This window comes from Rhipicephalus sanguineus, chromosome 1 (genome assembly GCF_013339695.2).
Source record: "Rhipicephalus sanguineus isolate Rsan-2018 chromosome 1, BIME_Rsan_1.4, whole genome shotgun sequence".
Lineage (NCBI taxonomy): Eukaryota > Metazoa > Arthropoda > Arachnida > Ixodida > Ixodidae > Rhipicephalus > Rhipicephalus sanguineus.
The window spans coordinates 48,988,429-49,003,077 of NC_051176.1; the positions used below are offsets into that span (position 1 = coordinate 48,988,429).

Sequence of the window (14,649 nt, forward strand, 5' to 3'; positions counted from 1 at the left end):
TGAGATGGCTGGGCTGAACGCCCAGCCATCTCGAACTGGCCGGGTGGCTGAATCGTGTGACAGACTGAATCGTGTGACAGGCTGAATCGTGTGACAGTTCAAGAATCCCAAGAAAGACTATGGTCTTCAAAAACGCAGTTGCTGCGCGTGTGGCAGGAGGTGACAGGCCTACAATTGGGCCTCCTGTCCATACTGCTTTTCCTACTGAAATCGGGTGTGCCATCCGAGCACCGGTTTGGTGAAGGCCTCGCCTACCCGTATGATCTCGACACCTGGTGCCACGAGGCCAGGTAAGTTTTCATTTACAGCAGTCTATTGGGAACGTCCGCGCAAATTTCCAGGCAAAAACCAGGCAAAACAAAAATATTGACCGGACAGGTATGTTCGATCTCTCGTGGAATCACCCTTTAGAGGGCGGCAGCAGCCCACTTTCGCACACGCTAGACACAAATAAAATCTGAGAACAGTTTTCTTGACGAAAAGCCACCAGATCAAGGTTTTCATACAGCAGAATAATTAAAACTGAGATTTACGCACAATACAAGCTGATAACAACCATCAGTCGCACTAAAGTAAGCACACACAGCAAGGGTATTTTGGCCCGTTATATCTCGTGAACAGAGCAAATGAGGACATATGATATTAAAACCGTGTGTTCACTAACATAAGCGCTCTTCGATAAGAAATTTTCGTCAAAATTGAGACCGCAGTTTATTTTTTGAAATTGAACATTTTTGAAAAAACTCCCTTCTTTAACTATTTTTCTTTTATTGCGCTGCGCGTAGGAAAATTACCTTCCGTATAAATGTTGCAGAGGCTCTTTTCTATACTGGACACTGTTTTCAAGTTTTTTTTATTTCGGCCGTGTTTGTCATTTTTTCACAATTTTTTCCTTTTGAGGACGGCATACAAAAAGCATGGATGTAATTCACGGTAATGCGCATTAAACCAGCAAGAAAAAGTTTCGACACATCATTTATAGTTCGCGTTAAATTCGGCCGTGAAATTCGAAAACATTGCAGTGAGCAAAAACAGGAGACCCGCGCCGCCACATTGAAATATTTTTTGGCGCGCTGGAAGCGTTTCTGGGGAATAAAATTTTCGGTTCCGTGCACTTTGAATGTGCCCACATAACATATAAAAAACCCAAGCAAAACAAAAATATCGTCCGCACAGGCATGTCCGATCTCTCGTGAAATCACCCTTCATCGCTTTTACAGAGAAGCCCTGGTCCGAGGAAAAGCGCTTGCTCGGGGAATCTAAAATCTCGCGACGTACAGCCGGAGGTAAGTGTTCACCCCTCAGCGTTTTACCTTGCTTCGTATTATATGCCCAAAAGAGTCACTGTGGAGGTTAGCAGAAACAAGTTTATTTGAACGTTTCGTCATAGCAACCGCATTCCACAAGCAGCGAAACCAAAGAAAGCAATGAGGTAGTTGTGTTCTTTATTGATATGCAGATTTCGCAAGAAAAAGGGATAATATGGGTGGTAAGAACCAGTCGTCAGTGGGAGCCGCACCCACAACCAATACGATTGATGTGTGTGATGTCCTAACCGTACCTATCGTGCATTCTATGTATATGGCAGCGGTTGTTTCCCTGTATTCGATGTACGCTTTAATGTCCAACAAGACGGAATGTCTAATTGAAAAGGCAGCGATATGCGCAAGTTGAGAATTGTCAGACAAATATTGTATTATATTGATGCGGACTCTACACAAGATTGTATTTTTTAGCCTTTTTGAAATATTGGCTGCCGCGTCGTATTTTTTAATTTCTTATTAATGTGCTTTTTTTTGCCTAACATAAGACTGGTCTAACATAAGACTGGTCGCGTTTCGCGCCAGGCGTCACGCCATTCTAACTTTCAAGGAGTGGGGGGATTTAAAAGCCCACCCATAACAAAACACACAGGCATAATTGATCAGCAGTCGCAACCGCTACAACGCATCGTGCAGCTGCGTACGTACGCGCATTGCCTTACGGATGCCGCGTAGTGGGTACTTCACTTATTCTCAAGAGAATTATGGCTTTGTGGACACTTAGCTGCTGTACTTTCTGTAGGTTTGAAAAGGTTTGAGGTGTCCACCGCGAAGCGAAGCGTGACAAGCGAATAAGAAGGCTAAGAAGGCGGTGCGAACGGGGCCCGAGTTATATGCACTATATCGGCGTTCCACACTTGAAGGCGAAGCTCCTGCGTCCTCTAAGTACTTTCCCTTTCGTTAATTCCTTGGGGCGCGTATTCTCGTTCTTGGACCTTCATCGTCGTTTCCTGAAGCGCTCACGCTCACTCAATCTCAGCCATCTTCTTTTTCTTCTCTTTACGGCACTTGTTCAATATTAGCGCGATTCTCCTGTCACTGATACCCATCGAATCATTCGATGCACAAACTGCAGACGCGTGCAGTTAGCACTTCGTTTATGGAAGAATTATTTGTCGGTAATATGATTATTGGACCCTTCACATCCTCTACCATTGTTCGTAGCAGTATTGAGCGACCATTATCATCATCGTCAAGTAGAGACGCGCTGGCCCGAGCCACGCGCAGGCTCGGGCCAGCGCTCGTGCCAGCGCTCACGGAGACACGCGCTGGCTCGAGAGCATGCGCTCGAGCGGCTCGGGGCAGCGCCTGCGCGCTTTCGGCATTCGAATATTCCGAGTCCCGAGACATGGAGCACAGCTCAGTGCGGCCCGAACGCTTCTTCAGGTACCCGTTGCCGACATGGGAGGGCCGACTGACGGCATCACTGACGGCAACAAAGGTGGGTTCCACATTTTTCCTTCGTCTAATGCGATAAATGAGGCGACAGCTTTCATTGGTATAGCTTTTGCAGGCTGTCGTAGCTCGTGGCACAGTAAATTGATTCTTCGTCTATTAGAGCTCATGCACGCGGTTCCGAGTATCGCGCACGATTCTGCAAAACCAGCACAGGATGTCGCGCGGTCACGATATCGTAGAAATGGTCTTATCGAGCAGTTGTCGCATTGGCACATCAGAGCTATCAGAACTGTTTGACGCGCTGAGCGTTACGTGAGTGTAATGAGTATGCACAGCACGATGGGTAGTTAGCGCTTTTATAGAATCGGCTGCGTACTTCATCATTTGTTTCGATCCCAGTTCAAAACACTTCGCAAGAAAACTACGCACGAAACGCGTTTTCGCGGCAATTTGGAGCGATGCTATTGCTGCGGCTTGGATGACTTCATACCCTAAACACAGATGTGTAAGCATAGACAGTTTGATTCGCACTTAAAGGAATGTCTCCGTCCTCTCTGACCACGCTTCACAAGTTTCTTTGGTGTGTGTACGTTGCGTTAGTGTGTGCGTTATCAGGTAGTTTAACGTGTGATGTTTGCATACTCTAATAGTTAGCGCTGCTAAACATGGCGGCGCCTATGTCTCCCGCCTCAGCGCCAGTTATGGTGACTGCGTTTTCCCTTCCTCTGTTAGAGTTATAAAACAATGGTCCCAAAAGTTTCGGGCATCAAGACGCTTTGCTTGTGCTTGCTTGCACGAGAATTAGAATAGGGTTTTGCGCTCACTGTTTGCGTTCTACGCTTGCAGGACTACGGTGACTGGAAAGGCTGGCTACGATGAATAATAATTAGGGATGTGCGAATATTTGAGTTTCGAATTCGAATCGAATAATACGTAATCGATTAATTGGATTCGACTTTCAAACAGCTAGTATTCGAAGTTTTGAATCATACGACTCGGCGCATCTAAAACGCGACAAATGCCAATGGTGCAATTTGGTTAGGGTGGGGTAGGTAAAACAAACGCTAACGTCGTTACAGTAAGCCTTTCGTTGAAACTTTCACCGATATCCTGGTTCAAAAGCGAGCGCATGTTTTATTTCAAATGAGATTGTCATTTCTTCACGTAAAAAAAAAAAGAGAAAACTGTCAACATTAGAAACGAACGCACGAACATATTGCGTAGTTCGGTCGCGTATGCCTCAAGCGCCGTAAAACTTCCCGACATTGGCCCGCGGAACCCTCGGTGATTGGCTTCACATGTGCAAATTTGTTCACGCTGTGCAGTCGCCAGTGCCGCACCGCACCACTATACTCGGCGACAACTTATCTTGGCATTGGAGCGAAGGCTACGGAGGCGGGGCATCCGCACATTTGTGTTACTACGCAAGTAGTTCGGCATCTTGCAGCCGATTTCAGTTCCAGTTTCGGTTTCGCTTGCTCGCATCGCTAGAGCGTTTAGCACCGCGTCTACATGCAGAATGAGAACATCAGTGTGCGTAGATGCATCTACCTACTGTACTGTATATTGTCACAGGGTTGTTACGTTGACGAAGGCAGCAGTGGGCGTGTCGAAGATGAAATTCTTTATTTGGCCGAACTTGTGGGCGGGAAACGAGTCAGTCAGAGCGTCGTCCGTCAATAATTTTGACAGTGGTGAAGCGTGTCGGCTTTTATACATGTTCTAGCGAATGTTCCAGCGTTATCGCTGGTGGCCACGTAATCTCTAGACTATTCGCGTACCGCGCGCAATCTTAATGGAAAGATCTAAAACAATCGTGACGCTTCTGGAACATCGCATCGCGGTCTGTGCGGAGCATTCCAAACAGTTTTTGCGGGTGAAGCCCGAAGACAACAAAATAAGACACATGGGAATATGATGAACGCCGCCAAGCGCACACTGCAGCCTGAATACGGTGTTTGCTCGATTGTAAAGCGATCACGATTGTAACGCGAGGGGCGACTTTAGTAGCAAAAATTTGGAGAAAAAGCTCGCATTGTATTCGAATAAATACGGAATGCAAGTACCATGATGCCGCTGAATTGGGTTTAGATTTAAGGAGAGCTCACGCTTAATTAAAAAGAGACTGACGCAGAATATTTTATCAAGCTTCGCTGGTCACACACCTTCATAGAGCGTAGTTTCTCGGCCATGGGTATTTCATTGCGCATGAAGTATCTGTGCACTTTGCGCCGCAATGCTGCCAACGCAAACGTGCAATAGTGCAGCAGCCGCGTCTTGCCGGTGATGCGCTTCTCAGTTTGGCCTGAGAAATTCAGTTTCTTGCGCTTCGGGGAGGCAAGTTGGGCCCGCAGAGCTTCAGCCTTTTAACTGTTCGCTCACTCATTACTCCAGTGAGCTCGGCGACAGTCCGGCACACTGCATTTGCAGACAAGTCACGCTGACGGCGCCTCACTCCAGCGATGACATTGCAGATAACCTGCGTGGTCTGGTTTGATAGCCACTTTCTGTCACATTTAGAGTACAGCTTCTTCGGAGAACGAAACGGCGAGTTTGCGGCCGCACACGGTTCAGGCCAACGTTCAGGCGGCATCGCAGACGCCATGTTTACTGAGACTCAGAGAGAGCAGGCGTGAGGAAAATGTGGTGCAGGCGTGAGGAAAACGTGGTGTTGTTCAAAAAAATAAAGACAGAAACAAACTTGAAGTTTAGAATAACATTTTTTCACGAATGGCTTCCCATACTCGTTCTCTTTTTATAATGAAGAAATCTTTATTTATTCGAGCTAGGTAACTTTTCGAATTAGAAAATAAATATAGGTACTATTTCTTGGCGCGCGCGCATGCAGGCACTTTGGCTCTGTAGCTTCCACAGTGGTGCCAAGAAAAGTTGTCGCCGAGATTAGTTCAGAAACTCCCAACGTTCCGGCGCGCAGTTCAAACGCTGCTGTGAACGAGCGCCCGAAGATTTTGGGGCCCGGAGCACTCATGACGATGAAGCACAACATGAAGCAACTCCGCTGTTAGATGAGCCGTACTGTACAACCATAGGGGAAAAAAAGCTAGCTACCGTACCACCCTATGTAAGCCGTTAGGAGTATCGTTGCTGACTAGAATGGCGGCTTTTCTACCAACACGCCTGCGCGCCCATAAAAGCCGGGGTCTCCATCCTAAAATTTGTCCATTTGTAGCGCGAAACGTTACTTATGAGCGCATCCAGATTCCCAGATCGTTCGGTGACTCCGGCGTCTGTAGGGCTAACGATACATGTCCTAATAGAAACTACGAATGGTTGGTATGATGAATTGCATAGGCGTGAAGTTGTTTGGCACAATGCACCTGTTGGGGGCGCTTGTTTTTAGATATGTTAACATGATGTCGAGGGAAGCGCAATAATGTATTTGCAACGACGACCGACTACCTTAGAACGCGTTACTATAAAGCGATGTTCAGTAATAAAGACGACACATGTACGTACAATCTCAACGGAAAAAGATTGACACAGGTGACTGGTTGCCGGAGCGGCAAGATTTTTCTCGAGCACGCAGACATCTAGAGTGCCAAGCACATTCCCTTTTCCAAAGCAGGGGTGGCTTGCAGAAAGCACTCCAACAAACAGCTTTTCGGGGCAACTGCGATAGAGACATATGGTTGCTCGCAGCTCCAGCGAAAAAAGCAAGTACGTAGCCACCTCTGCCGATAAGCAATGGTGGCTACGCATATGGACACGGGTGGGCCAACAGCAAGATGGGCTGCTTTCCGCCGGTCCATAGGCCACCCCTGCTTCGGAAAATGGAAAGTGCTTGGCAATCTCACTATCGGCGTGCTCGTCATCAACAGCGCCGCGTGTCGCGATTTTGTGGCTCCGGCCACCGGCCACTTCTGCTAAGCTTTTTTCGTTGAGACTCTACTTGTGTGAATATGGAGACGACGGAGCATGTTTTGACTCTGAAGACATCCACCTGGGGGGCTATTTTGTACGCGTTCTAGCATAGAACGGGGAGGAGGATCGAACAAAAGGACAAGAGGGAGCACACAGCCAATAGGCGAGCTGGGGAATTCAGGAATGTATCCAATGCATAAACAAATGTATAATTATTATACCTGAACATCAATATTCAGAGGCATTGTTTCTCGCAGCTTGAAGTTGAAGAGCTCGGCGACTTTAACAAAAACCTTGTGTTAATGTCTTGACATAGCGCCAGGGGGTGTCGCCGTTTCACGAGGCGTTCGATGGTGGCGCTCGCCACCACGCTGTTTCATCCAGTGGTTCTAGTATTAGTGTACTTGTAAAATTCAAACGGCGCGACGATTGGAACCGTTATTCAGTTGTCGAAATGGCGCAGCACACGCACTTACGAGGTCCGCGCGTTCCCGACAATCAGAGAGAGTTGCTACTCTCGTTTATGGAACAGCATCGAGAGTTGGCCGTACGAGCTAGCGAGTTTACGCACGAATTTACGGCAGCGGACAGGCGTCGGCTGTGGGGCGAGCTGTCCGACGCGCTGAAGAGCGAGGGCCCCGTCACCAAGTACGCCTCTTCAGTCATCACCTCAAACGAACCTTCTACCTCGGGGCTTCGTCGGCTTCGTTTCTGCAAAATGGCATGAACGAGAACGGAGACGCCATTTTCGCAAACTGTCCGCGCGGTAGAGATGCGCGGGAAGACCATTCCTCCGCTTTCGTTTCGATCCAACCCAAGTCATTTGCGGAGACTGTTTTGTATTCGTTCTATCGCTAGAACGGCGCCGGAGACTGTTCCAACACCTCCTCCCCGTTCTAAGCAAAACTTGTGGCTATTCTCACGTCTTGACCGTCAGACTAGCCTCGACCAATCCCGTGTGGCTCCCCCTTGTCTTTTTGTTCGATCCTCCTCCCCGTTCTTGCTAGAACGCGTACAAAATAGCGCCCCAGGTGTACGTTCTGGCAGGAGCTAGGTGAAGCCCTGGGTTTTTAAAGGGGTCATGAAGCACCCCTTGGGCTTGTTGAAAAAACACATCCTGCGGAAAGCTGACACGGCTATGAACTGCTCTGCCAAATATTACAGTCGTGCGCGCCGCGTAATGGCCACAAGCGGAGCGCGAAGTTGCCGTTTCCCCAGGCACCCTCTTTTCAAACAGAGGCCGGTTCTCACTCTCGTCGGTGGGCGGGGCGTCTGTCCGTTTACGTCGCGGATCTGTCCGTTTACGTCGCAAGAGACATAGCATTCTTATTGGTCGATAGCCACCGTAAATCGAGAGCGCCGTTCGGATCAGATGCGCTTCTTGCCGCGGGGTGCCGCCACTTGCCGGCGCCGCAATCCTCAGTACACGGTAGCCGCACTCGCGCAAGCGAATCACAGCGGGAGAGCGATCGCGTTTCATGACGCGCGCTGACGTAACTTCTTTCCCCCATGCCATCCCTCCCTGTCTAGCTTCCAGTGCGCTCGTCGGCACGAGAAAAGAAAACGCTGAGAGCGTGCGCCAAACCCCCGTAACTCCGCTGATTCTTGACGGATTCGAGAAATTTTTGCGGCAATCGATTCGGGAGGCAGTACACTCCGATACTGAGGTCATTAGATCATTACTTGGAAAAGTGGTTCACGACCCCTTTAAGGCAGTCCGAGGAAGGTGAACATGACCTCGATAGAGGTCGACACAGCACGGTGCGCAGATTGGTGGCAGAAATATAGAGAGAACGGAGGAAAGCAAAATAGCGTAAAAACCAAGGTTACTCGGCCGTAAAATGCAGAAATTTTATTTATTTAGGCAGAAAATTTATTTGAAGATACATTTTTTTTTCTGTGGGAGCTGATCATTATTCCCGGTAGGCAAAGAATTATGTGCAATTTGAAATTGAGCTTGGTTGTTCACAGGTCACAGCGTCGTTATCAATACAACGCTCATAGCATCCAACTTCTAATCGATCTTGTCGACGTTTGCGTTGACGTGCATTAAACTAAGTCTTTGTGGGAAGCGCACTGCAACGTCCCGCAAACGTGTGCTTGCGTTTAACGTGCAACGGCTATTATCAATCCATTTATCGGAAGAAGGAAGAACAAAGCAGAAGCGCGCTAAATGTCCGAACAGTTCCTTAAACCGACGTCCCCAAACCGGGTGTCGCAGGTTGCTGTAATTCGACAACGCGTTTGCGGGAGATTATCACATGTCTGCACTCTAAGCCGCAAAGGACGAAAAAGGGTCTGTGGTTCGTCCTTTTGGGGGGTAACTGCACTGCCACAACCATTACTCCCTAAAGGATGAACGATTCGTCCTTTAGGGAGTAACTTCCAGGGGACGAACTGTTAGTCCTCAGTTGTTTTGAGGAACGAAATGTCGGGGTGTAAAAGTTACCCCTTTAGGGAGTAACTGATTTATTGCATGGTAGCTGCGTAGGGACGAACTGTTACCCCTGATGGGACTAACAGTTGCTCCTTCTGGATAAAAAAAAACAATTTATTACAGTTTCTGGTTGAATTACCGAGAATTTGGAGGTTGATACACGCATTTGACGACATACACAATTAATATACAGAAATAAATTCAGAATTAAACTACAGAAAATTCACAACAAACACACAGGATTCGAACTCGTGACCATTGAATCAGCAGTCGCGTACGCTAACCACTATACCACATGCCAGTACGCAGCAGAGTGAATATTACCGGGGCTATATATGTACAGGCACCGTCTGGAAGCTGCGCGTTCTGCCATGTTAGTCAAAGTAGCAAGATTCCTTATATTAGACTTCAGCCTTCAGTGTTTTGCAAGCAACCATTCGGTGATCACGTTCATGAAATTGTAAAATGCCTTAGATTGATTTTTCTGCGCGCGTGTTTCGAGCGAATTTGGGCGCTTGATGAATGTATGTATATATAAACGGTCTCATGTATGCTCCCGTCGACGTGCCAAGTTTGCTCGCTTCTCACTGTGCAGAACACGGTTGGTTATATCGTTCAGTGAAAATGTCTGTTTAATGACAAAAAAACGAAAACGTCTAAAGAAACAACCAAGTTTATTCAACGACTCGTGTCAATTTTGCAGCATCGTGTGTACACATAAATTGAACAACTTTGTTGAATGCAGAAGATAGGATGGCTTCTCTGCATTATAGAAGATACAATGAAAAGTGCAATGTTTTATCCGAATGGATGCTGTCCAGCCGACGTCAGGAAGTGCAACAGCACCATCGACAGCTGCTGAGAGCGTGTTCATAGCAGCAAGATGTTGAAGACGTTTCTCAGGAGGCGTAACGCTCTCATTCATCGATTTCCTGAAAAAGTAATTGCAGAAGCGTTATATTTCCGGCAGAACTGTTCGTGCACTTGCAGTTGCGTCACAAGGCGTCTGTTAGAAATGCTGCATGCGTGAAAACTAGACGAAAACTGCTCTTTCACAAAACCTGTCATATAGTGCAATGGAACAGTTCAGAATGTGTTATGAAGTTCGAAAAATCCGTCCTCGAGTTTAACGTTTCACGCTTTCACAGCGACACGCTAGTGGGCCCACTATATTTATCAATGAAGCTTGCTCTTCATTTGAGAGATATAAAAATAAATGATTCCTAGCATCGCTACAAACGAGCGAAATCGCCGATGCCGTCGCCGACTGCCCGTCTTAGCGGTGCTAAGCCTTTAGCTAGACATACTATTTTAACATCCAATCCTCCCAAATGACTTGTTTACATTGCTATAGAAGATATTGTGCGGAGTTTACGTGAATTTTCTTTTAAAAAGTCGCGAATATTTCTGATAAACAACGCTTATTTGGGCAGCACTGAAAACAAAACTATTTTTGAACAGCTGTACTTGCTACAGCTAATGTTGAGCCTTCACCGAGGTTACCATGTTTCGATGGCCCAACCATCATGCTTGTACTCTAAGCTCCAACCATCATGCTTGTACTCGATGGCCCAACCATCATGCTTGTAATTCTATAGCAGGCGGGGCGCACTCGCGACGCTGTATCGCGCGAGCTCATCAATCATGCGTGTTTTGTTCGCGCAGAACGTGAATGTTAAACAAGCGGTGATCGTTACATATCAACTGCACACAAGTAAAATCACGCGGAGTGATGGCAGCCTTGTTTACACTCACCTCTCAGGCGATGTCCCAGTCGGCGCGTAGCATTTCGATAGGGTAGCACTTCATTCCAGTAGCAGATCACGTTTACCACAACGCGAAGATGATTCAGTGCACCACAAGTGACAGCAATCGCAACCACGAAACGAGAACACATCCACAACACACCGCAAAACCGCCGAGTCCTAGCTTGCCGTGCATATACGACGAGAACACCACGCCGCGCATTGATACAGCTTGGGCGCGAGCACATTTTTTTTGTGTGCGTGTGAAAGCTTTTTCACATTTGTTTATTATTATGCCATATGAACGATATTACTTTACTTCTGCCGCCGTTGCCGTAGTTGACAAGACCTTTTACACTCAAAAAAAAAATGTCTCAGTTCACGGCAGAAGCTGCTGGTAAATCGGTGCCAGAGGCATTCTGTTAATAAGGAACAGCAGGCTCCGTATCACAGAGACTCCGTTATTTATTTTTCTGTATCCGCGTTCACAGCATCCTTCTGTTATTACGTGCACGTCATATCTCTGTCATCCGAAACACTGCAGATCTGTCATCCGAAACACTGCAGATCTGTCATCTCAAACACAGCAAATCTGTCATCCCAAACACAGCAAATCTGTCATCCCAAACACGGCAAATCTGTCATCCCAAACACACCATGAACCTGTAACTAGGAATACAGCAAATCTGTTACTTCAAACACACCATGACCCTGTTACTAGGAATACAGTATTTGCGGTATTCATAAAAGAGAAAAACGAAGGTTGCCGTATAACGGTCTGCCAGTGAATTATTCTGTTATTGTGAACGAAAACTGAAGCTCTCGTAAAACGGTTGGTTCAATTTAATGGCTTTTCTGTGCTTAAGGTTTTGTGTCCTGAAGGATTAAGTTTTAGCTTGAAGGAAAGAGTTGTTTCACTGAGCATTAAGTAAACTTAGGTTCGGTAGTAACTTAGTTTGTGAAAAATTAACACAAGCCCTTGTTGAATTGTGGAGAGGTGTGAAACGTCAGTACACTGTAGAAAAGCCGACGTTTCATAGGAATGTTTATGGAGCTGCTTAAATTCTCACAGTAGGGTGTTTTATCATATTCAATTACACACCACTATTTCTACACCACAGCACTATTTTAACCTACACTAGTGCTGTCTTCATGTACTGTGCATGCGTGCACCACCTCTGCTGCAGCATGCCATATGAATAATAATGCACCTTTAACAAAACATGGATGAATTTATTTACACAAAATTTATTTACAAGTGTCACAAACCAGCTAGTGACATTTCCACAGACTGCCACTTCAGCACGTGCACGTTGTTTATGTCTGAAAGGAATGTTAAAAACAAGTGATCAAAACACATCCGAGAAGCAACAACGTACACTCTTTATAATGCCTTCTCTGCACGTGTATATGGCCTTTGATGCGCATATCCAAAAAGTAGGGGCAGTGCACTTAAGACATTTCCCAACTGGCTCTGATCACGCTCAGAGTGAGCAGCAAGATTTTCAGAAATACTATATATACTGATCTCCAACTGTACGTTCTGCTGTTAAGCTCCATGTGCCACACACAGCTACAAAATATGGCTGAGCTTTGCTTAGCAGTGTTCATTGATCATAGAATGTGTTTTTCTTTATGCCGGAGGGGTGTTTGAGGAACCCTTTAAAACTGAAAAAGCTTGACCTCAACTAAGAAACATATGTGAATATAGACTACACTTAGTGGTTTAGATCAGTAGCGAAGCTAAGGGGTGGCACACCGGGCCCGTCGAAATTTTTTTTTTCTCCATGACATGCTACATAGCGCAAAATGACCATTTGCCTGCCCGGACCAACCTTCAGATCAAGGAGGTGCCCCCCCCCCCCCTAAAACATTTCTGCCTACGCCCCTGATTAGGTGGATGAATTTCCCAACCCCATGTAACATAAGCATCAGTGAGATTGATTACTAGGAGAAAATTAAGGTCGAACTTTCAATTTTTCTCTTTTCACTTCATGCTATATCCTTCGCGCAATACACAGTATCTCGAGTGAGAGTAGAACAAAAACTTCGCCTTCATGTGTCGACTCTTGTGAAATAATAGGAGTATGTTTTGACAACAACCAGAAATATACTTAATAGTCCTGATCATGCATGAACAAAGCCACGTGACAGTTGCTGCCCCTGCGGTCTCCTTCACCTTATTTTGTAGTACAGTACGTACGACTTGCAAGCTATGCAAGCATGGAAAGTACTGTCTGCCCTCGATAAGACAACAAAGACACGTACACGCTTGGTGCATGTGACCTGCGGTTCAGGCTTGCGAGTGCACCTTATAACAGCCATATGTTTGGGTATTGGTGAAATTACTAATGACTGCGTGCCAAAACTGAGCTGTGACATTCTCAAACTACAGAGATGCAGCCCAGCATCAGGCTTCACCGCAATACGTTTGTGTAAAACGGTTACGTGACGTGTGAAATCACGTTATTGCTGAGCGCAAGCAACGCGTCATTGAATTCAGAAAAATTCAACTGCTCGCTACACTCCTTCCTGAATGTGCAGCTCAATAAAGAAGACGCAACACAGCGTGCGAGCACAATGGTCGTGCCTCAAGGCAGTCACTCCGAATCAACAGAATGCATTGAAATATGCCTACGCACAGTAAAATTACAGCTACTGCCTCTACCGTTTCCTGCACCTAATTTAGTAATAAGATATGTATGAGCAATGCATGCATGGCGAACACGTGTTTAATCTTATCCCTAATGCAAGCATGGCAAACACGTGTTTAATCTTTATGACCTGCGGCATGCGAGTGCGCCTTATAACTAGCTGCTTATGAGACTGTTGGTGAGTAGGTAATGATCGAAATAGTGAAGTATTGCTTACCTGATTGTGATGTGTGCGAGGTGACAGACTTGGCAGGCAGTTGCGAGAGCGCTGACCAAAACCACGTACGGTGCCGGAGAACACGAACAACAATGTGAACACGGTGAACAGCGCGCCAACAACCTTTGCGCAGTGCGCGCCCCTGTGGTGGTATGCGAACCACGTACTAAACCGATGGATGGACGAAAAGTTCATGTAAGCAAAGTAACCAGCGTCCCGTCAGACGCACACGTTTTCTAAGTTGCGACCGAGCTCGAGCCATAACCGAGCTTCCATCACTACTACAGTAATCACTACCATTGCGGTGGCCATGGCGGTGGCGAAAGTAGCGGCGGCGCTGTGATCGGCGGCGATGGGAAGCGCGCAGCGAAGGCGGCACCGGCGGTCTGTACCGGCGGCGCGGCTTTTAATCGCGCTCGCGACGCACTACGTAAGTCAAACTAACTTCTTTAGCGCCTGCCTTTCACTCTTTCTGTATTCTAGCCTATACTGCGATGCACCAATTCTATGGGGCAGTGACGGCCGTACACACCACAGCAATCGTATTAATTGATATGTCGTTACAAATCTGCACAATGGACAGGTAAGAATAAAACAACCATTATAACAGAAACACGCATCTTACCGTTTATTACGCATTTCTAGGGTACGATGATGAATTTTTCAAGCGTATTATGTGTGGCCATCTGCGCGCTTTTTTCTTTTTGCCTGTTGCGAAGAGTTATGGTGGTGGAAAATCTTTATTGGTTATTCAGGAGAAGCGGTAGAATGGTAAATAGTTCTCTAGTATGGATGTTCTTGTCGCAGGTAGTGAGAACATTTTAACAACCAACGAATTCTTCGGTGAAGAAGTGTATTCCTCGTGGATGTTCACCGAGCAGACTGATTAATACATAAAAGAACAAACATTTGCACGAGCCTTCAGAAGAATATTGTTCTCGCCTTATAGTTCAGAGTATTTCATTATTGCACTAACTTACGTAAGTTAATCGCG

The 14,649-nt window shown here is 46.5% G+C and overlaps 1 protein-coding gene across 1 annotated transcript in view; it reads left to right on the forward strand.

Annotated features, from left to right (window-relative positions):
• Window positions 1-14,649, forward strand: part of LOC119391022 (uncharacterized) — a 253,828-nt gene that overhangs the window by 147,666 nt on the left and 91,513 nt on the right. Inside the window, exons 11-13 of the mRNA XM_049414494.1 lie at window positions 139-290; window positions 1,221-1,286; window positions 2,709-2,763. The gene's annotated coding sequence lies outside the window, so the exon portion shown is untranslated. The remainder of the gene's footprint in view (window positions 1-138; window positions 291-1,220; window positions 1,287-2,708; window positions 2,764-14,649) is intronic.